This window comes from Procambarus clarkii, chromosome 53 (assembly GCF_040958095.1).
Source record: "Procambarus clarkii isolate CNS0578487 chromosome 53, FALCON_Pclarkii_2.0, whole genome shotgun sequence".
NCBI lineage: Eukaryota > Metazoa > Arthropoda > Malacostraca > Decapoda > Cambaridae > Procambarus > Procambarus clarkii.
The window spans coordinates 10,007,635-10,030,538 of NC_091202.1; positions in this window are offsets into that span (position 1 = coordinate 10,007,635).

A 22,904-nucleotide genomic window follows, 5' to 3' on the forward strand; every position below is an offset into this window, starting at 1 on the left:
CCAAAATTCATTTTTATATCAAGTCTGGCGCGACGCCTGAGTGCGTTTCGTAATAACTTATAACATTTTCAAAGACTTTAGTTTACACACACAACTATAACCTGTAAACACTCTGTTGTTGCTGTTGTTTTAGATTTAGCTACCCAGAACGAAGTGTCCATGTAGCACGGGCTATGGTGAGCCCGTAATTGAGTTCGGTTATTCTCGATAACCTTGTTACTGTGATATTTGGCTCTAAGTTTAAAATGGAGGTGGAAATTACTCCGTTTTCCCGGTTTATTTTTCGCTTCTGTTTTAGTGCACTGGTTTTTAGTCTTCTTTTAATAACATTATCATGGTGGCGGATGTACATGCAGAATGCTCACTAGTGAGTCCCATTCCTCAACAGCTTTTCTAATCATTGTAGTCGCAGTGGAATGTGCATCTAATGCAGCTGCTGTCGTTGGATTAATGTTGAGTTTGATGCGCAGGGCTACAGTAGCTTCACATTCCAGTAAGTAGTGCAATAGTGGCGCCTCTGCTTCCGTTTCACAGATATGATACTCTTTAACTATTGGGTTCATTACTTCCCAGCAGCACTTGTAACCAAGTCTGAGTCTGTGTATGGCTACTGCAATGTCTCTGGATACCTTTTTGCCAGGATTGAAAGAGGAGTAACCAGTGGCTTGTTTGTTCCATATCGCAGTGGATCTTCCTTCCGCTACTTTGGCTCTGTGGCGACTTTTGATAGTTGAGAGTATTTTCTTCTTGATTTGCTCCTTAATCTGTGAAAAACTTGGAGGTATTTGAACCTGTACAACAGGTAGAACAGTGGCAGTTTTTGCTAGTGAGTCTGCCTTTTCATTACCATCTATGCCAATGTGACTTGGTATTCAATTTAGGGTGATTGACAGCCCTAGATTATTGGCGTCTTTTCCTATATATTGAATCTGTGAAGAGTTGTATATTATCTCTGTGCTGACTGGATAACAATGCCTGGAGCGAAGATTTAGAGTCGGTATGAATGATGACATCATGTAAATTATTCTCAATTGTATAGTTTATTGCCTCCTTCAGGCATCTAATTCTGTTTGCAATGTTGAGCACCCACTATTCATGCTCCAGTAAGCTTCATGGTTGGTAGTGTAAACTACTGCCCCAGCAGAACCTCTTTCTTGATCAACTGATCCGTCTGTGAAGATGTGAGTCGTTGTAGGTCTCGAAATGGTTTCCATTTGTTGTTCTATTACTTCTTTGAGCCTCTGCGGGTCACATGCTAATTTTTTAACTGGTAATCCTTCAATTATTATTTTTAGACTCGATTCTTCCCATGGAGGAGGCTGCCGAAAGTGTTGATATGGTCTATCTTCCCCTTTGTCATTAATTAATGGTCCATTTCGAATCCACTTTCTCTAGAATCTTGACCAGATTATCCATCTATATGCTTGTTCTATATTGAAGGTTTTTCTGAAGCGATCTCTGTATGCTGTCTTTGATTGGCAGTCTGGCGGTGGTTCCAACAAATTTTCCTGTTATAGTGGCTATCCTTTGTTTCATCCTGTTTTCTAATGCTGGTAAGTTGGTTTCCATTGTTAGGTTCTCGCTACGCGTCCATATAGGTGCTCCCAGCATTGTTCCAAGAGCATCATTTTGAGACACTTCCAGTTTCTCCCATTGGTTATCACTGAGGGATGTAAGAGCAGAAGCAGCATAGTCAATGAGTGACCTAACTGCTTGAACGTAGTACATTTTGAGTACGGTAGAGATGCACCATCTCTAAGACTTGTCAGGGAGCGCAAAGCTAGGTTTCTGGCTTTAAAACGTTGCCGATGATATTAAATTTCTTGAGTGAATTTCAATTGGCTGTCTATTATGACTCCTAGGTATTGAAAAGAGGTAACCAACTCAATTTCATGTTCTTGTATTGCAAATCTGATGTCTTGAGTTCTCATTTTAACGGCCATTGCTTTTGTTTTATTGCTGTTTATTTTCACTGCTATGCGTTCCGCTTCCTTGCTGATAATATCTATTCATTTATGTGCATGGTTCCTTGCGACTTTGCCATTGATGATGACCACAAAGTCGTCTGCATAGTTAAGAAGTTTGGCTTTTGGTAGCTTGAGTTCATGAATTGTTCCATGAGACAGTTGAAGAGGAAGGGGCTTAGTATTCCTCCCTGCGGAGTTCCATTTTCCAGCCTCTTTGAGGTCGATGTTTTTCCTTGGAATTTGACTTTAGCTTCTCGGTTAAGCAGGCTTGCTTTGGCAAAGGCAAGAGCGTGTCCTTTGATTTCCTTATCCACAAGGCAGCACAGTGTAGCTGGAGCACTGGCTAGCTCGAAGGCTTTTTCAAGGTCTATAAAAATAAGGATTCCAGGTTTGTCATTGATTTGATCCAGGAGGGAGGTAAGGCATTCTGTGGTTCCGACACCATTTCTGTAAGCAAACATATTTTGGTGTAGTGGATTGGCTTTCCATTTAATTCGATTAAGGGCCATTCTTTCTGCAGTTTTGGCCAGACGTTAATGTTAATGAGATGGGTCTTGGATTTCCTGGGTCTTTAGGTTTTGGAATGGGAACTATAATTACACTGTTCCAAGAGAGTGGTCGAGTTCTTGTCACCCATACTCTGTTAATGAGATTCATGAAGGCTTCCTCACCCTTTTCTCCTAGCTTGGCTAGCATGTTGTAAGTGATTTTGTCCTCGCCTGGAGCTGTATTTTTAGTTTTCTTTGTAGTGCCTCTGAGTTCTTTCAGATTGAAAGATTGCTATAGTTCGTCAAGTAAGGCTAAAGCATCATCTATTTTTTTTCCATCTTGCTGCTTAAAGTCTTTGTTGGTGAGTCAAGAGTTGCTTGAGGAAGTTGAATGGAACTGGCTCTTGAAGCAAATAGATTTACTAAAACTTCTGCTTCTTGCTCTGGATGAGCATAATGCGGCGGAGCAGGAGGCGATTTTCCTCTGGCCTTGTTGATCTGCCTCCAGATGTCGCCCAAGGATGAATGCTGATTTAGCTTGGCACACCACTCGAGCCATTTTCCTTCTCAGATTTTTGCTGTTTCTTCGTGCACATGATCTCGGACAGCTCTAAGAAGTCCTAGATTAGCTTCGGTTCTATCTCTTCTGAAATTCTTTCGTGCACAGTTAGCCTGTTATGTAGCTCTTTGATCCAATCTCAGTAATACCAATGGTCCTTATGTTGTTGGGTAATTGTTTTCCTCTTGGGGATGGCGTGATTTGCTGCTCTATGTATTGCATTTACTAATTTTTTTTCCATTTCTTCGGTGTTGTCAGGAGGAGTGTAGTTTTGGTGCCAAGTTTCGAGAGATTCCTGAAACTTCGTCCAATCTGCTTTGATAAAGTCCCATCCGGGCTCTGTAGCTGGAGGCCTGGGAGGTAGTGCTATGCTAGTAACTGTTTTTGTAGCTAAGTGGTCACTAGTCAGTACTTGGTCAACTGACCAATGACACAACTCATAAATACTGGTGGAAACAAACGTGAGATCCAACTTTCCCCCGCCAGTGTGGGTTGGTTCCGTCGAATTAAGTAGACTGATTTCCGGCATTCCATCCAAAAGATGTTCAATATGTCTTCCGTTGGCGTCGATTCTTGGTGAATTAAGTAGTAATTCACTATGAGCGTTCAACTCGCCAGAGATGATAGTAGGTGTAGTGACTGCTATTGCAAAGATTGCAGAGAGATCCCTGTCGTGTTCTCTATGGCTCCTGTATACATTGAAGATGGACAGCATTGAGTTCCTCATAGTGAGATGTACACACGCAAAATCCATCCATACTTGTACTCGAATTTGGGTAAGGTGATATGGTACAACAGTTTTGGGTGAGGTGGACAAACTTGTGAAAAACACAACACAAAACACGAAACAATGGGTATAAACAGGATATGAGAACATAAGAATGGAAGTAACTGCAGAGGGCCAATTGGCCCATACTTCCTCTTGATGCTTCTATATTGGTTCGGAGTCTTGAAGTGAGTAGAATATAGTTGTGCATTAATTGGCTGTTGATTGCTGGTGTTTACTTTTTGATGTGTAGTGCCTCGCAGATGTCGAGCCTCCTGCTATCGCTGTATCTATCGATGATTTCTGTGTTGTTTGTTAAGATTTCTCTGGTGATGGTCTGGTTGTGAGAAGAGATTATATGTTCTTTGATGGAGCCTTGTTGTTTATGCATTGTTTATCGCCTGGAAAGAGACGTTGTTGTCTTGCCTATATACTGAGTTCTTTGAGGCTTACAGTCCCTAAGTGGGCATTTGAAGGCATAGACGACATTGGTTTCCTTTAAGGCGATCTTCTTTGTGTTTGGAGAGTTTTTCATCAGTAGGTTGGCCGTTTTTTTTGGTTTTAAAGTAATTCGTCAATAGTATTTTCTGATTTTTGTCTGTAGGGATAACGTTCCTATCAACAATATCTTTCAGGACCCTTTCCTCCATTTTATGAGCTGTCGAAAAGAAGTTCCTGTAAAATAGTCTAATAGGGGGTACATGTGTTGTGTTAGTTGACTCTTCAGAGGTTGCATGGCGTTTCACCTTTCCTTTTATGATGTCTTCAACAAAACCATTAGAGAACCCGTTGTTGACTTAGACCTGCCTTACCCTACAGAGTTCTTCATCGATTTGCTTCCATCTTGAGCTGTGGCTGAGAGCACGGTGGATGTAAGCGATGACAACACTCCTCTTGTACCTGTCTGGGCAGTTACTATTAGCTCTTCCATTGAGCTGTGGCTGAGAGCACGGTTGATGTAAGCGATGACAACACTCCTCTTGTACCTGTCTGGGCAGTTACTATTAGCATTGAGGCGCATTCCTATTTTTGTTTCCTTAGTGTAGACTGCAGTGTGGAAGCCTCCGCTCCTCTCCGTGACTGTTACATCTAGAAAGGGCAGCTTCCCATCCTTCTCCATCTCGTAAGTGAAACTCAACACAGAATTCCGCTCAAATGCCTCCTTCAGCTCCTGCAGACGTCTGACATCAGGTACATGTGTAAAATTGTCGTCAACATACCTGCAGTATATGGGGGTTTCAAGTCCATGTCAACTAAGAACTTCTGCTAAATAGTACCCATGTAGAAGTTCGCAAACAGGACACCTAGGGGAGAACCCATGGTGACTCCATCTACTTGCTTATACATGTCCCCATCTGGACTCAAGAAGGGTGCCTCTTTAGTACAAGCTTGGAGTAGTTTTCTTAGTATGTTTTTATTTAACATAAAGTTATTACTGTGGGAACCAACCTGTGAGATTTATATTTATTTAATATATATATATGAATTTATATAGAATTTATATTTACGTTAATTTATATATTTCGATAGCAATTTGTATGGTGTTAAGTGGACTGTATTTCTGCAATAATCTCACAAATCGATCCATACACATTAAGGGGGTTTATATTGAATTTATATATATGCAGCCAATCAAACTACAGTATTAAACTACATAAACTACATATATTAGTATACATTGAAGAGGTTCCTTATCTTATTATGCAGCAAGCTTAGTCCAACAGCTATAGCTAGGATGTAGAGACCAAATTATCCTCGTTTGAGGCTGCTTCCATCACCCAGTAACTGATATACCAAGCTTGCTTCTTCTTCTTGTTCCTGTCAAAGGGCGCTAGCTGTAAAGCCAGAATCCTAATATAAGACAGGTATATCAGAGAAAACACTGTATAATGATTCAGATAAGGACCAAGGCTTAATTACCTTTAGTATGAGGTGAGTTCGCATTCTAACCGGTTCGCCCAATATCTACCTAACATTAATGGCCAAAAATGATTAGATAAACGGATTTCGGTAGAACACTTCCCTTGAATATTGTTGACAGCGTGTTGATGATGGTAGAGCACTAATATGATCTCCATTACACTTCGTCCAAGAGAAATGATAGGAGCCGAATTTGCTCCCTGCGCCTCTGGTCTTAACAACAATGGCTGACCACTCCCTCCTCACTGATGCCTTGGCACTTTGTCTAGATATCAGTAACTGATAGAAGGGTCACATTTACTTTATTTTGATACTGATAATTAAGTTAATTCAAATGAGATGTTTTATGATGGTAAAGTCCAAAGACTAATGTATTTAAGAATAATTCCCAACAGAATAGCTGGTGAATTTATAATAGTATGTGGCAATGATATCCCGTTTTCTATTGACGGAAAATTCCACCACAAGCTACACTTCTATGGGTTAATTTGTGTATACAATGCAGCAGCAATATTATCTGCAATTGCATGTAATATTATTAAATGGTGTCGGATTTTGTGACGTAATTCCCCGGGGGCTGCTCACGGGTTGAAGTCTTATTTAGAACAGACGAACACCAATACTCCTCCTTCGAATTATTAGATTAATTTGATGTTAGTAGTTAGTAATCACTCATTTGTGCAGTCTGTTCATATAGGACGGAATGTCCCGTACTAGAGTTGCAGGGGTTAGAAGTCTAATGCGATTTAATTTCTCTGTTAACTCTTGAAAGGCTAAAATTCAAGCCTAATTACATATTATTTAACCCAGAAGACTGAATGTGATCAAGTACTACAGTCAAGTATGATTCAGGGACTGCAGTGAGATCAGTGACATTAGATATACCTTGAAGCTTGTTCAGGTAACTGGTCACTGATATATACACTGAGGCCCATGGAATACATCTTGATTAAATAATAAATGTATCAAAATCAGTGGTCAGATTTATTGGGGTTTAATATAGTAAATTGATTCAGAGGATTGAATAGTCCCATCATTAAAGTCAAGTATCGTTCTGAGACTGCAGTGGGTTCAGTGACATTGGTCGCAGTGACTTGTAGCTGTTTAGGCTACTGTTCACTGACTTGCCACTGAGGCCTCATGAACTCATCTTCAGCTCTAAGTGATGATATTAACATCAACCTCTGTTACTATAGTCAGCTGTAATCTCCTTAGTATAATGCTACTGGAGAAATATAATCAGCTGACAAATTTAGATTTCTATTGGTATTATTTATCTGCAGGCATAGGTCTCATCAGGCTTAATACTGGGCCTGAGAGTAATTTCCCTCCTGCAGAATTTAGCATGGTTATGCCCTGATATTTAGTAGGGCTACCAATGAATCGATGGTAGTAGTCTGTCCCTACAAGGATACCTGAAGTCGGTGAGGTGATCAGACTTAATATTATCTGCCAATTTTATTCCTCTATTTCTCAGGAATTTGGCTGTTGCTCTCAGACCTTGAACTTGAAGGTCTACTGGTATTTTGTCCACCACAATGGCTTGTACTCGACAGACGTACCTGCCTAAACGTACTGATGGTTGTACCACCTGGTAGACTTGGGGTCCTGTATCTGTTATAAACCCTGAGATGTTGATTGTCGTCTGGGCTACAGGCCTTAATTGTACTTCATCTGCCAACTTTTTAGTGACATATGTTCTCTGGGACCCTTGGTCAAACAACCCACGGGTATGGACCTTGGCCCTCGTATTCTGGATGGTAATTTGGGCAGTAGGCAAAGTCGTATTACCTTTAGACTTTGCCGATTGGGCACTCGTTGTTTGTTGCGCCTTGCAGTACTGTACTGTGGTGGGAATGCTATCTTCCACCTTGGGTCTTGGAGACGTTGTTTTGGTGTCTCTGCACAATGCTGCATGGTGCTGACCCTTGTTACACCTATTACAGGTGTGTAATTGGGTCTCACAGTCGTTGATTGTTATGTTTCCTGAGGCACCTCGTGCAATGTTGCAAATCTTTGAGTCCTCAACACGGGCGTCACTATCTAGAAAATTAGGGCAGTGGTACATTGAATGTTTCTCATTGCAGAACAAACATGTTCCATAGCTTCTAGTACTCTTTGGTGTCACGTTCTTGGGTGACACAGTAACTATAGGCTTGGAGGGTCCCACTGCATATACGCCCACACTGCCACTGTTCCACTTTGGTGTTGAATTATATTGTCTAGATTGATTTGGAGTACCTTTGGTACTCTGTGGTTTATTATTATTGGTTTCTGAGGGTTTACTTGGGTTGCTCATAATATTGAACAAGTACTGATGGTAGCCTAGGGTAAAATTCTGCAATCACTAGGCGATAATCCTACCTCTACTAGAGGTTAGCACTTAAAATTAATACACTTTATATATATATATATATATATATATATATATATATATATATATATATTTATATATATATATATATATATATATATATATATATATATATATATATATATACATATATATATATATATATATATATATATATATATATATATATATATATATATATATATATATATATGACTGAAAACTCACACCCCCAGAAGTGACTCGAACCCATACTCCCAGGAGCAACGCAACTGGTAACTACAGGACGCCTTAATCCGCTTGACCATCATGACCGGACAGCTTCGGCTATCACTTCCTTATGTCCGGTCGTGATGGTCAAGCGGATTAAGGCGTCCTGTAGTTACCAGTTGCGTTGCTCCTGGGAGTATGGGTTCAAGTCACTTCTGGAGTGTGAGTTTTCAGTCGCTTATAGTCCTGGGGACCATTCAGGCTTGTTCGCATTTGTGTTCCTCACGTGTGCCCCAAAGAATGAGGTGATTTGATAAAATGCTATGCCCAAGATTACCATCCGAGTGCCGGCGGGGAAGTGGTTCAAATAGCTTCGGCTATCACTTCCTTATGTCAGGTCATGATGGTCAAGCAGATTAAGGCGTCCTGTAGTTACCAGTTGCGTTGCTCCTGGGAGTATGGGTTCGAGTCACTTCTGGGGTGTGAGCTTTCAGTCGCGTATAGTCCTGGGGACCATTCAGGCTTGTTCGCATATATATATATATATATATATATATATATATATATATATATATATATATATATATATATATATATATATAGATATATATATATATATATATATATATATAATCATACACACTAATGATTTGAGTGATAAACCAGTGTCACTGGAAGTACCTTTAGGCTAGCTCCTCGATTATCACCCTAGGATGGTATAGACACTAATTAATCACTCAAAGGTGTAATGATCATAAGTAAATTATTATATATACACAACTCAACTCGAGTTGATAAAATTACACCCAAAATAGGGTCTGCACCATTCATTAATGGTGCTAGGTTGTTCAATATAGTACAACTACACTATGGTAATAATTTTGACTAGGATGAACAATAAATAGTTCAACTAGTCAATGGCAATATCCTACCCTTTTGTGAGCTGGCAATTTGTAAATATTGTATTGTGAACACTAGTGCAATATATTAAATAATTTTCTATTTTGGAGAAATAATATACACAATTATTGATAATAGCCTCTTAACTGCCTCTATGAAACTTCTAATATTATCAAGAAGTATTAAATATTATTAGTGACCTCGAGAAATTAACTCCATAAAACTCGTGGATAATCTCTCGCGAAATTAACACCACGAAATCCGTGAACAATCTCGCGAGGACACAGCCACTAATTTGGCTGGCTTTAACATAAGCGCTGTCATCTCACGGAATAACACTCCACCAAGTCGGTGGGTGACCATGAAACCGCTGGTGAGGCTGAACTGAGCTGAGGGGCTCGTGAACTCGCTCGAGGGAGGCTACGCCGCCGGTCTTTGACTGACTTTGTATAAATCACACTGCACTAGTATATTTAATGACCTTTTTGTTAAATATGACCTTTTTCAGTCATATTTAACAACATATGTTTACAAGAAAGACTGTTACCAAAATATAATAAAATTAAAATGCACGACCCAGCAGCAAGAAATCAAGCCTTCACGATAAAATATCGCCAATCTGTATTTTGAATCAAATAAAATATCTGATTCGAAATCAGATACACAAAGCAGAAACTTAGCTCAAAGACAACAAAACGCAACTACTTTACACTACAAACCAATGGAGAAACAGCCACACTGACGAAAACCATCGTACTCGTATCGACCAACACCTCGACGTCCTCACAAATCGACATCGCCACAGCACCGAAAACAGACAGGATCCTCAAGAAACTAACAACATTATATGGAGGACGTATGGTGATTACACGACCCAGAGATGGCTTCTTGAATCAGAAGCCTAATCGAGGGAACTACTTTGAACAGAGTGAACACCCTTACCAGCAGTATCAGAGGCCTAATCGAGGGAACTACTTTGAACGGAGTGAACGCCCTAATCGAGGGAACTTCTGCTTTGAACGGCACTATCAAAGTCTTAATCTAGGGATTTTCTACTCTGAAGAGAGTGAACAGCGCTATCAGAGACCTAATCGAGAGAACTTTTACTTTGAATAGAGCTGTTAAAGTCCTAATCGAGGGAACTTCTACTTTGAACAGTGTGAACGCCGAAAAAAAGTATTATCAGCGTGATAGGTTACGGTTTATGTGTTACAAACCCAATACTTAAAGATTGGTGTTTTTTTTATAATTGCTTACATGTTTAAATAAAATATTTTTAATAATTCACAAGATTTGTTTCTTTTTTATAATTAACTCATTTAATTGTGTGTGTGTCAGTATGTCCGTATGTGTGGTGGTTCACCTAGATGTGCATGCATGGTCGATCCTGGCTCCAAGCTTAGTTCAAATGTTCTTTTATTAATGAAGTGACTCATTTCTCACGCTTTTATCATATTTACATATACAATTTTCAATCAAGTTTCAACAACTTTTATGCCGAACCTGTTAATCTTATTGACCGCTCTAATACAAACAAGATCCTTTGGACGTCTCTAAAACTAATTTGTGTTTCTAGATTCCATCCTTGTCCTCTTGTTCTTCCCGGCATTAAACAGGAACTTTGTCTACTTCATCAATTAGGTTAATGAATAGTTCTGAACTCAAGTGTTAATTTCTGTCATGCACCCTTTTTACCATATGTCAAAAATGTTATTTCTGCCTCAAAAATTGTATTCCAAATTTTGTATATAGCTCGCATATTCCATATGCGAGCTATATACAAAATTTCTAGAATTAGTATATTCACTAGGATTTTTTCTTAAGTGGAATTTTACAAATTTCATAACAATAGAAAATGTTACATGACAAAAAGAAATTTCCAGCACAGTAGAGACAGCTGATAGTGGTAAGGTTTGTGACGTTGTGAACCTTGACTGAAACGTATTTGTTAGTGCCACATGAAAGATTGATAAAAAATACAGAGGCTCACGGTATTGAGGGTGTTATATTAAGTTGGATTATATAGCAGACATGGGGAATTTGTATAATTCTATATATATATATATCATGCTACGTCCATTTCCATGCATTGTTCATTGTAGGAGAAAACCAGTGATCCGGCAGAGGTAAAACTGTAATTACGGGCTGTAATCCTTAATGTTGTGTTATAGGTTAATTTGATCATTGTGATTTATTTCACATTTGTGTGGTGTGATTTTTGGCCAGTGATTACATTTATTCACTGAGAGGTGTGACCTGTGTAACCGGTGTTTGCTTGTCTGCACAACAAGGACTTGGGGTAATCTTTATTTGGCTAATTAAAGATTCAGTGAGAGTAATTAGGATAGTTAACATCACAATAGGAATACATACTGCTTTGTTGAGGTATCTGTAGTGTGGATAATAGCAATGAGATTAACGTATTCGTTATGGATTAATTACCTGTTTGTGGGACAGTTAATTAATCACTCAAGTTAATTAAGGGTAATTAACGTCATACAGTCTTTTGACTAACTGTCGTGGGCGAAGTCATTAAATTAGCATAATTGATCTGGATTAATTACCTGTCTGTGGGGCAGTTAATTAATTACTTCAAGTTAATTAAGGATAATTAACGTCACCAAGTGGATTCACAGTATTTGATGAGAACTATTGTGACAGTGTTGAGTTTAACTTAATTCGTTGGTATAAATTATCTGTCCGTGTGGCAATAATCAGTCAGACAAGTTAATTAAGGGTTATTAGCATCAGCAAAGTGAATTGACATAGACTTGTGGAGAAAGCTGTCGAGAGGGTGGCAGCATTGGTTAATATAATTCGTTTTCGATTAATTAGCTGTCTGTTTTACAATAATTAATGTAATTACTCACTGAATGCTTGATGGGCAAGTTTTGTATAATTAAGGGTTAGCAAGTTATCGTGTTGCCAGTTTGACTTGTCTGAAGGAGACAAAATTTTGATTAACGTAGACTAATTGTTGCTGACTGCAGTTGACAGTCAATTACCGTAATTAATCACTGAGATCAATTAGTGTAATTGACAATACTTTTGTTTGGATTGTCGTCTTTAAGAGACGAAGTGCTAACGTAACTGACAGGGAGTTACCGGAATTGTCTGATTAACCCACCTGGTCATTCTGATTTTATTTCAGAGTGCTGCAAGGGTTTTGATTGCAATTTGCGTCGTCTGTCAACACTCCGATTGTTCAGTTAGGTTCATTTATTCAGCCAGAAGCGACCACATATAGGATTCTGTGGTTATACTTGAGAGCAGCATTAGACAGGAGTCTTTCCTACACTATTGCTGTTGAATTGACGTCTTCAATGTGTCACAGGAAGGATAATAATGTAACATCAAGGGTGTTGTTGTAGTAGACTTAGTTTCTTTATGAATAAATTGTTATTGTTGAAAGAGAGCTGTCTTTATATCAAACCCTACTATATTATTGTCCCACGTATATTCTGCAACTATTCATGCGATTTTTAATGAAGGCCTGCTTCTGGATTCCAACCTGATTCATAGCCACATACATCAAATTAAATTTGGTGTAAGAACTCGTGACCTATCCTTATTAATTAAACTTCCATTAGAGGAGGGCAACGACCTAGTGGATAGGAATTTCAAACTTGATTGGAATCCTGGCATTTTGCACTCGGACGTTTATGAAGTTAAATTTAAAGTACAAGCTGCTCTTGTGCAGTGCTTTCTGCTTGAGTTCAACCTTCGAGGTAAGGTAAATAGGAAAATCTCACATTGAACTCTAGCAGCCATTTCTCGATCCAGCTCTGCAACCTGTTCAAGTTATCCTGGAGAATCTTACAATCCTCATCTATCTCACCCTCTTCATTTGTTTTGCATCATCTGCAAACATTAACATAAAAGACTCGACTCGTGCAGTTAAGTCATTTACATAAATTAGGAGTAGTATGGGCCCCAGCACCGATCCTTGAGGCACCCCGCTTGTTACTCTACGCCAGTCCGACTCCTCGCCCCTCTCTCTCACTCTCTGACACCTGTCTGTCAGTTATTTCCTTACCCATGATAGTGCATTTCCATCTACTCCCGCCTTCTTCTTATGTCTGTATAGTAGCCTCTTGTGTGGTACTCTATCAAAAGCTTTTGACAGCCATGAATTATGCAATCTGCCCATCCTTCTCTGTCTTGCTTTTTTATGTTACTTTATCATAAAACTTGTTGTTTTATTTACAAATACAAACCTAATTCTTTTATTAATGTTTACTTACAAACCTAATTCTTTCTAGAAGTGCAACAAGTCTGAATCTTATTATTCTTTCAAGTACTTTGCAAGGGATGCTTGTGAGTGACACTGGTCTGTAGTTAAGTGCCTCTTCGCTATCTCCTTTCTTGTAGATTGGCACCACATTTGTCTTGATCCAGCAGTTTGGTAATTCACCCTGTGTATGAGACTCATTATAGACTAGTGTTAGAGGTATGCTGAAGGCCTATGCTGCTTCTTTCATCATCCATGGTGATATTATATCTGGCCCAGTAGCTTTAGTTACATCCAGAGATGCTACCTGTATTCTTACTTCCTCTGTTGTTACCTCAATATTTAGTAGTTTCTCATCAGGTGCTGCTTCCTCATCTAGCTCTGGGAGCTGTTCAGGCTCAATAGTGAACACTCCATTAAAGCTGGCATTGAGCTCCTCACAAATTTCTTTATCATTTTCTGTACACTGGCCTCCCATATTTCGTAACCTGGTTACTTTGTCAATAGTCAGAAAATGTTTGGAGAACACTCTCATTTTCCTTCTTATATGGATATGTACGAGTTTCGGTTGGCTCTTTGCTTTGGAGGCAATATCATTTGCATAGTTCCTTTCTGCCAATCTTCTTATGTTCATGTAGTCATACGTGGCCCTGTTGCATCTATTCCGGTTTACCTCTGTCATTTGCCTTCTATATTTCCTCCACTCCCTCCTGCTTTCTGTATTTCCTAAACTGCCTCCTGCTTTTTGCTTTTGCTTCCTGACACTGTCTATTGAACCGCGGGTTATTATATGTTCTCCTACTTTTTACCCCTAATGATGGTATGAATCTCTCTTCTGCCTCTTTTCACCTGAGTTATACTTGGTCCATCATTTCCTGGACAGTCTTCTCTCTGTCTGAGAAGTCTTCTCAGCCTTCTCCTACTGGGAGAAGTTCCTCCTCCCATTGCAAACTTCCCAGACACTCTCTTAATTTCATGTATTTTCTATGGCTATTTTCTACCATGTTCCCCCTTTTTTATCTTTTATTTTTTTTTCTTTCAGCGCAATTTATACTTTTAGCTCAATTACTATTAAGCTTTAGTCTAAGTGTTTTTTCCCCACCTCACCTTGCCCGAAACGCTATGCGTGCTAGTGGCTTTAGGTATTGTATGTACTAGCTCTATCTATAAATCCAACATTATGTTTTTAACTAATCCTCTATGTATGTACTTTTACCTGAATAAACATTTAATTTGATTTGATTTGCTGTAACCTACTTTCATGTTTCATGTAAGTATGGTGAGCGTTTATGACTCACGTGTTGCAAACCACATTGGGAGAGGAAAGTGTTGAGGTTTTCCTCATTAACAATTGTAAACATTTTACCTGCAGAAGTCTTTCTCACTTTTATCCTGCCATCTCTGATGAAGTACTGATGAATAGCATCTGGGTTTTGATTACGGATTTGACGCAGGCGGTTGAGGAGTTTCTGTCTTTTTCTAGTCAAGCACTCGTTGATGAAAATCCCTTTCGTTGGGATACAGCTGTCAGGACAAGATTAGATTTTATAGACTGGGTAGCTAGCTTGAGGCGAATTTTTTTCTGGTTTTGTCGTGATGGATTCTTTTTTGCCTACTCTGTAGGCAGCAATAATGTCTGTTTTATTTAGATTATAACGCAATTCGTCTTTTATGAGAGCATGAACTATATCAATACACTTTTCACCTTCACGTTCCACAGGAATAGCTGGGGACGACACAACAACAGAGTCGAGCAGTGTTATGAGGGGCAGGTGGTTGTACTGAGAAGGGCCAATAGCTAAAGTCAAGGGAATTCCTAAAATAGTTGAGATAGGTAGGCCCCGGCTCCCAAGGAAGAATATTCCCAGCAATGAATACTTGTTTGACTAGAATAAACGTCTGCCGTCTAAGGAAATCGCCTACTCTACTCCAAACAGGATGAAAAGATACTCCTAGCTTTATCCTTATTTATTAAACCCTCTAATAACCTCCTATATACAAACTGCAATAAATCACTTTACCACTCTACCTTATGTTAAGTACCTTGGTCCACATAAGTAGGATGCAAGGTTTGCAATGGCAAACTAGGGAAAAGACTACTTTCCTGAAGGGCAGTTGTAAAGGCTTAAAGTAGCCCTGGTAAGCTTTAGCACACGTAGTTTCACTAGTCACCCTAGAGTACACTTAGAGATACCAAAACACTGGCCTAGAATACACAAATAACTAAACATACACCTAGCCAATAGCACGGCAATAATACAGACAAATACTTAACTTGGACATAGGGTATACCACAGCAGCAGCCCAGAGAAGGAAGAGGAAGAGCCCTCCTTCAGCCTTCCCTGATCGCTGCCGGACGGATCCTCAACTGATCATACAGCAGCAATACCCAAGTTTCCCCAGACCCTCATTTCATTGTTACTTTACCAGTTCTAATAATAGCTAACAATTAGCTTTATATTATATTTAATAATCAACAAGCCCAGAGTCTAAATGATCTGTAACTAACAAGATTCTTCTTACGTCTGGCAGGGAAGACGGAACAAAAATGCATCAGAGGTATGAAAAGCCCTGAATATAAATGTTATTGTTAATTAACTATCCCTCTTATAAAATCCAATCCTATTAATTAATGTGTACATAATTATTTAGAACTAAAATTGACTTCTGGTTTCCAAATAAGAACCCAGAGTTGTAACAAACTATGAGGAGATGAATAAATTCCTATGGGATATACATTGGGACACAGAACTCGGAACCAAGTCCGTACAAGACATGATGGACTATGTCATCCAAAAATGTCAGGAAGCTGTAAGCAGGTTTGTCCCAGCCCGACAGGAAAAAACAGAGAAGCAAAGGAAGAATCCGTGGTTTATTAGGGAATGTATGAAAGCAAAGGAGCTGAACAAAGGGCATGGAGGAACTTCCGTAATAACAGAACACCAGAAAGTAGAGATACCAGAGAACCAGGAACGAGTATGTTAGTGTGAGAAGAGCAGCTGAGAAAAGGTATGAAAATGATATAGCTAATAAAGCCAAGACCGAACCAAAGCTACTACACAGTCACATCAGGAGGAAGACAACAATGAAGGAACAGGTGATGAAACTTAGGGTGGGCGAGGACAGGTACACAGAGAATGACAAAGAAGTGTGTGAAGAACTCAACAAAAGGTTCCAGGAGGTCTTTACAATAGAACAGCGAGAAGTCACGGCGCTAGGAGAGGTGGCAGCAAACCAGGTGTCCTTGGAAAGGTTCGAAATTACAAGAGATGAGGCCAAGGAGCACCTATTGGAGCTGGATGTGAGAAAAGCTGTTGGGCCGGATGGAATCTCACCATGGGTATTGAAAGAGTGAGCAGGAGCACTTTGCTTGCCACTCTCCATAGTGTATAGTAGGTCACTGGAAACGGGAGACCTACCAGAAATATGGAAGACTGCTAATGTAGTACCAATATTTAAAAAGGGTGACAGACAAGAGCCACTGAACTACAGGCCAGTGTCCTTAACTTGTATACCATGCAAGGTGATGGAGAAGATTGTGAGAAAAAACCTAGTAACACATCTGGAGAAAAGAGACTTCGTGACAACCCATCAACATGGGTTCAGGGAGGGTAAATCTTGCCTTACAGGCTTGATAGAATTCTACGATCAGGTGACAAAGATTAAGCAAGAAAGAGAAGGATGGGCGGACTGCATTTTTTTGGACAATCGGAAAGCCTTTGACACAGTACCCCATAAAAGGTTGATGCATAAGCTGGAGAAACAGGCAGGAATAACTGGTAGGGCGCTCCAGTGGATAATGGAGTACCTAAGCAATAGGAAGCAGAGAGTTATAGTGAGGGGTGAGACCTCAGACTGGCGTGAAGTCACCAGTGGAGTCCCACAGGGCTCTGTGCTTGGACCTATCCTGTTTCTGATATACGTAAATGATCTCCCAGAGGGTATAGACTCATTCCTCTCAATGTTTGCTGACGACGCTAAAATTATGAGAAGGATTAAGACAGAGGAGGACAGCTTGAGGCTTCAAGAAGACCTAGACAAGCTGCAGGAATGGTCGAACAAATGGCTGTTAGAGTTTAATCCAAGCAAATGTAATGTAATGAAGAAAGGCGTAGGAAGCAGGAGACCAGATACAAGGTATCACTTGGGAGATGAAATACTTCAAGAGTCAGAGAGAGAGAATGACCTGGGGGTTCATATCACGCCAGACCTGTCTCCTGAAGCTCATATCAAGAGGATAACATCAGCAGCATATGCCAGGTTGGCTAACATAAGAACGGCCTTTAGAAACTTGTGCAAGGAATCTTTCAGAACAGTATATACCACATATGTCAGACCAATCCTGGAGTATGCGGCTCCAGCATGGAGTCCATATCTAGTCAAGCATAAGACTAAACTGGAAAAGGTTCAGAGGTTTGCCACCAGACTAGTACCCGAGCTGAGAAGTATGAGCTACGAGGAGAGACTACGGGAATTGAACCTCACTTCGTTAGAAGACAGAAGAGTTAGGGGGGGACATGATCACCATATTCAAGATTCTCAAGGGAATCGACAGAGTTGATAAAGACAGGCTATTTAACACAAGGGTCACACGCACTAGGGGACACAGGTGGAAACTGAGTGCCCAAATGAGCCACAGAGATATTAGAAAGAACTTTTTTAGTGTCAGAGTGGTTGACAAATGGAATGCATTAGGAAGTAATGTGGTGGAGGCTGACTCCATACACAGTTTCAAGTGTAGATATGATAGAGCCCAATAGGCTCAGGAACCTATACACCTGTTGATTGACGGTTGAGAGGCGGGACCAAAGTGCCAGAGCTCAACCCCCGAAAGCACAACTAGGTGAGTACAACTAGGTGAGTACCTAGACTCGCCTACCTCCCCCTCTATCCCAATCAACAGGCAACCTCCCAACTATCATTGCGGGAGACCTGAATGCCCACTAACAGGCCTTATTCAATGCTTCTGCTAGACCAGTCCTCAAGGGCAGACAGCTCTTCAATTTAATGCAAAACAAGGGCCTCTCCTTCCAAGGCCCCCACTTCAAGACGTTCTTTGCGGGCAATGTGAGCGGTACCCCTGACATAGTACTGACAAACAGAGACTGTGACCTGTTCCAGTGCAGAGTGACTCCAGGCAAGAATGAGAGGTCGGACCACATCCCTGTGGTCACCACCCTCCGAGCTACTCCCTTCCGGTTTGTGGCACCTCTCAGGCCTAGGCCGGAAATCATGGGAGCCCGGGCCTTTCACAACTTCCTCGCTGACAACCCCATCATTGAGTTCGACAACCTCCCCATTCAAACAATAGACCAAGCAGTAAACACCATCCACAACCGCATCCAGCTCGCAACGGAGGCCACCTGCGAAAGTATCACCACAAGGACTTATCACCAATATAAACCGACCTGGGAAATCAGAGGTAAAATGAACGAGTATCAACGGGCCTGCCAAAGCCACTACGAAACTGGCCAGCCGCCAGCGTTGATCCTACTAACATTTAAAAGGGAAACCATAGACCTAACGCTGACTCACAAGAGCCACATTTTGGAGAACGCTTGTGAGACAGGCCAACCAGTACAATAATAATAATAATAATAATAATAATTTTTTTTTAGGTAAAGGTACATACATAAAGAGATTTTACAAAGTTTGTTGGCTTTATAGATAGAGCTAGTACATACAATGCCTAAAGCCACTATTACGCAAAGCGTTTCGGGCAGGAAAAAACACTAATGACTAAAGCTTAAAACTAATGGGTAAAAAGAATAAAATGTGTTGAGTACAAATAAAAATAGAGGTAAAAGAGGGGGGAACATTGTTGAAAAAGCAGCACAAATACAATTACAAATTATTACAGAAAATTACATTCAAACAGCGTTGATTTGAAAAACAAAAAACATACATGGGTTGACAACAGAGGGGTAAGGTAGGTTACAGGGAATTTATTAGGTATAGCTTCGTTTTTAACTTAAACTGGTTGAGAGAGGTACAGTCTTTAACATGGTTGGGAAGGTCATTCCACATTCTGGGCCCCTTGATTTGTAGAGCATTTCTGGTTTGATTAAGTCGTACTCTAGGAATATCAAAACTGTATTTATTTATGGTGTGGTGCTCATGGGTTCTGTTACAACCTTCTATGAAGCTTTTGAGATCAGGATTGGCATTATAGTTTAGCGTTTTATATATGTATAATACACATGAGAGAATGTGCAGTGACTTAATGTCTAACATATTCAGAGATTTGAGTAGGGGTACCGAGTGATGTCTGGGGCCAGAATTGGATATTGTCCTAATAGCAGCTTTGTGTTGAGTAATTAGAGGACGTAAGTGATTTTGGGTAGTAGAGCCCCAAGCACAAATACCATAGTTGAGATATGGATAGATAAGGGAGTAATAGAGAGTCACCAGGGCAGGGCGTGGTACATAATATCTGATCTTAGAAAGAATGCCCACAGTTTTTGAAACTTTTTTTGATATGTTTAGAATGTGTCTCTGGAAATTCAGCTTGTGGTCAATGAGAATGCCAAGGAATTTGCCATCTAATTTGTTACAAATTTGGTTATTGTTTATTTTGAGATTTATTTGATTAGAGGATTTATTGCCAAACAGAATATAGAAAGTTTTGTCAATGTTAAGGGTGAGTTTGTTGGCAGTTAGCCACAGATGGACTTTATTTAGCTCAGTATTTACTGTGGCATTTAGAGCAAGGGGATCAGGACTGGAGTAAATGAAGGTTGTGTCGTCAGCAAATAGAATTGGTTTGAGGTGTTGGGAGGCATTTGGAAGGTCATTAATGTAGATGAGAAAGAGGAGAGGGCCAAGTATGCTGCCCTGGGGAACACCAATGTTGATGGGTAGGGTGGGAGAAATTGTATTATTCACAGAAACACATTGGAGCCTGGAGCCTGGTGGCCTCCAAAACACATTGGAGGCCATTACAAAAGGGAACCAGGAACCTTCTGGCGCAAGATCAGACAGCTCTTGGGATCGGTTAACCCCAGCCTCACCCACCTCGTACACACATTCTTAGACAAAGATGACGAGGAACAACAAGCAAAAATAGAAGACCCATAAGAACACGCTGACCTCATTGGCGCAGTATGGAAAAACACACTCACGGCTTCAAACAGCAGAGCCTTCAACAACATCCACTTCAATCATGTCAATCAATGGACCACAGAAAACGCCACCTCCCTACTCAGCACCCCCTTAATAGACCTAACAACCCTCCAAAACGACCACCCTCTAACAAGACCCATAACAATGGTAGAGATGAGAGGGATCATTAAGAGCATCCGTTATAAGGCCCAAGAACCATCGGGGATCATATCAAAGCAGATCAAAATTCTACCAGGCAATCTTCTGCAATCCCTACTCAACTTATTCAACGCCATGCTGGCATCAGGCCACATTCCCGTAGCTTTCAAATCGGCCAAGATGATATTCATTCCCAAACCCAAGAAAGACCCCCACCAACCTGACAACTACCGCCCAGTCTCCCTCTTAGACACAATAGGCAAGTGTTTTAAAAAAAACTTGTCCAACTGCCTCAATTATTATCAAATCAAATCAAATCAAATCTTTATTCAGGTAAAGTACATACATACAAGCTGAGATACAAACATTAAAGGATTTTTAGATAGAGGATTTTTAAACATACAACGCCTAAAGCCACTATTACGCAAAGAGTTTCGGACAGGAAAAACACTAAGCCTAAAACTTAATACTAACTGAGATTAAAGTATAAATCGTGTTGAGAAAATAAAAAATAAAAAAATGGGGGGAACATGGCAGAAAAATAGCATATATGAAATTTGGTCAACAAACAGCATTGTTTAAAAAAGTAGACATGGGTTGATATTTAAGGGAAGGTAGGTTACATGGAGTTAATTAGGTAGTACTTAGTTTTTATCTTAAACTGGTTGGGAGAGGTACAGTCTTTAACATGATTGGGAAGTTCATTCTATATTCTGGGTCCCTTGATTTGTAGAGCATTTCTAGATTGATTAAGTCGTATTTGGAATATCAAATAGGTATTTGTTTCTGGTGTGGTGCTCATGGGTTCTGTTACAACCTCGTAGGAAGCTTTTACGGTCAGGATTGACATTACAGTTCAGCATTTTAAATATATATAATACACATGAGAGGATGTGCAGTGACATATTCAGTGATTTGAGTAAAGGTACCAAGTGATGTCTGGGCCAGAGTTAGATATTGTTCTAATAGCAGCTTTGTATTGAGTAATTAGAGGACGTAAGTGATTTTGGGTAGTAGAACCCCAAGCACAGGTACCATAGTTGAGATAAGGATAGATGAGAGAGTAATAGAGCACACCAGAGCAGGGCGAGGTACATAATATCTGACCTTAGAAAGAATGCCAACAGTTTTTGAAACTTTTTTTTATATATTTAGAATGTGTCCCTGGAAATTCAGCTTGTAATCAATGAGAACGTCAAGGAATTTGCCATCTACTTTGTTACAAATTTGGGTATTGTATATCCTGAGATTTATTTGATTTGAGGATTTATTGCCAAATAAAATATAGAAAGTTTTATCAATGTAGAGGGTGAGTTTGTTGGCAGTTAGCCAGAGATGGCCTTAATTTAGCTCAGTATTCACTGTCACATTTAGAGCAAGGGGTCAGGACTAGAGTAAATGAAGGTTGTTTCATCAGCAAATAGAATTGGTTTGAGGTGTTGGGAGGTATTTGGAAGGTCATTAATGTAAATGAGAAAGAGGAGAGGGCCAAGTATTCTGCCCTGAGGAACACCAATGTTGATGGGTAGGGTGGGAGAAATTGAATTATTCACAGACACATACTGGAGCCTGTCAGTAAGGTAAGACTTAATTTATTGCAGGGAGTGACCTCTGACTCCATAATGATACAATTTAAGAAGAAGGTTTTGGTGGTTGACAGTGTCAAAAGCCTTACGCAGGTCCACAAATAACCCTACAGGGTTATTTGTGGACATTTTTATCAAGAGCTGCTGTATCAAGTTAATCATACTAATAAGTGCATTGTTAGTGCTTTTTGGGGTCTGAAGCCATATTGACTAGAGCTAAGTATATTTTGTTTGTCTAGATAAGAGTAAAGCTCCTTGTAGATTAGTTTTTCAAATATTTTTGACAAGTTTGGCAGAATTGTTATAGATCTGAAGTTGTTGACATCAGTGAGATCCCCGCATATGTGGACAGGGGTTACTCTCGCTTTTTTTAGAATATCTGGAAAGGTTTAGAGTTCAAGTGACTTGTTGAAGAGCAATGCAATGGCAGGAGCTAAAGATCTGGAGGCTTTTTTGTAAATTAGAGTTGGTATCTCCTCAAGGGCACTAGACTTGGTTTTAAGGGAGAGGATTATCTCATTAACATCAGTGGAATTAGAAGGCGTTAGGTACAGAGACTGTGGATAGTTACCTGTAAGATAGTCCTGAACATTAGTACTACAAGATGGAATATCATTTGCAAGGGATGACCCAATGGAAGAGAAGAACCTATTGAACTCAATAG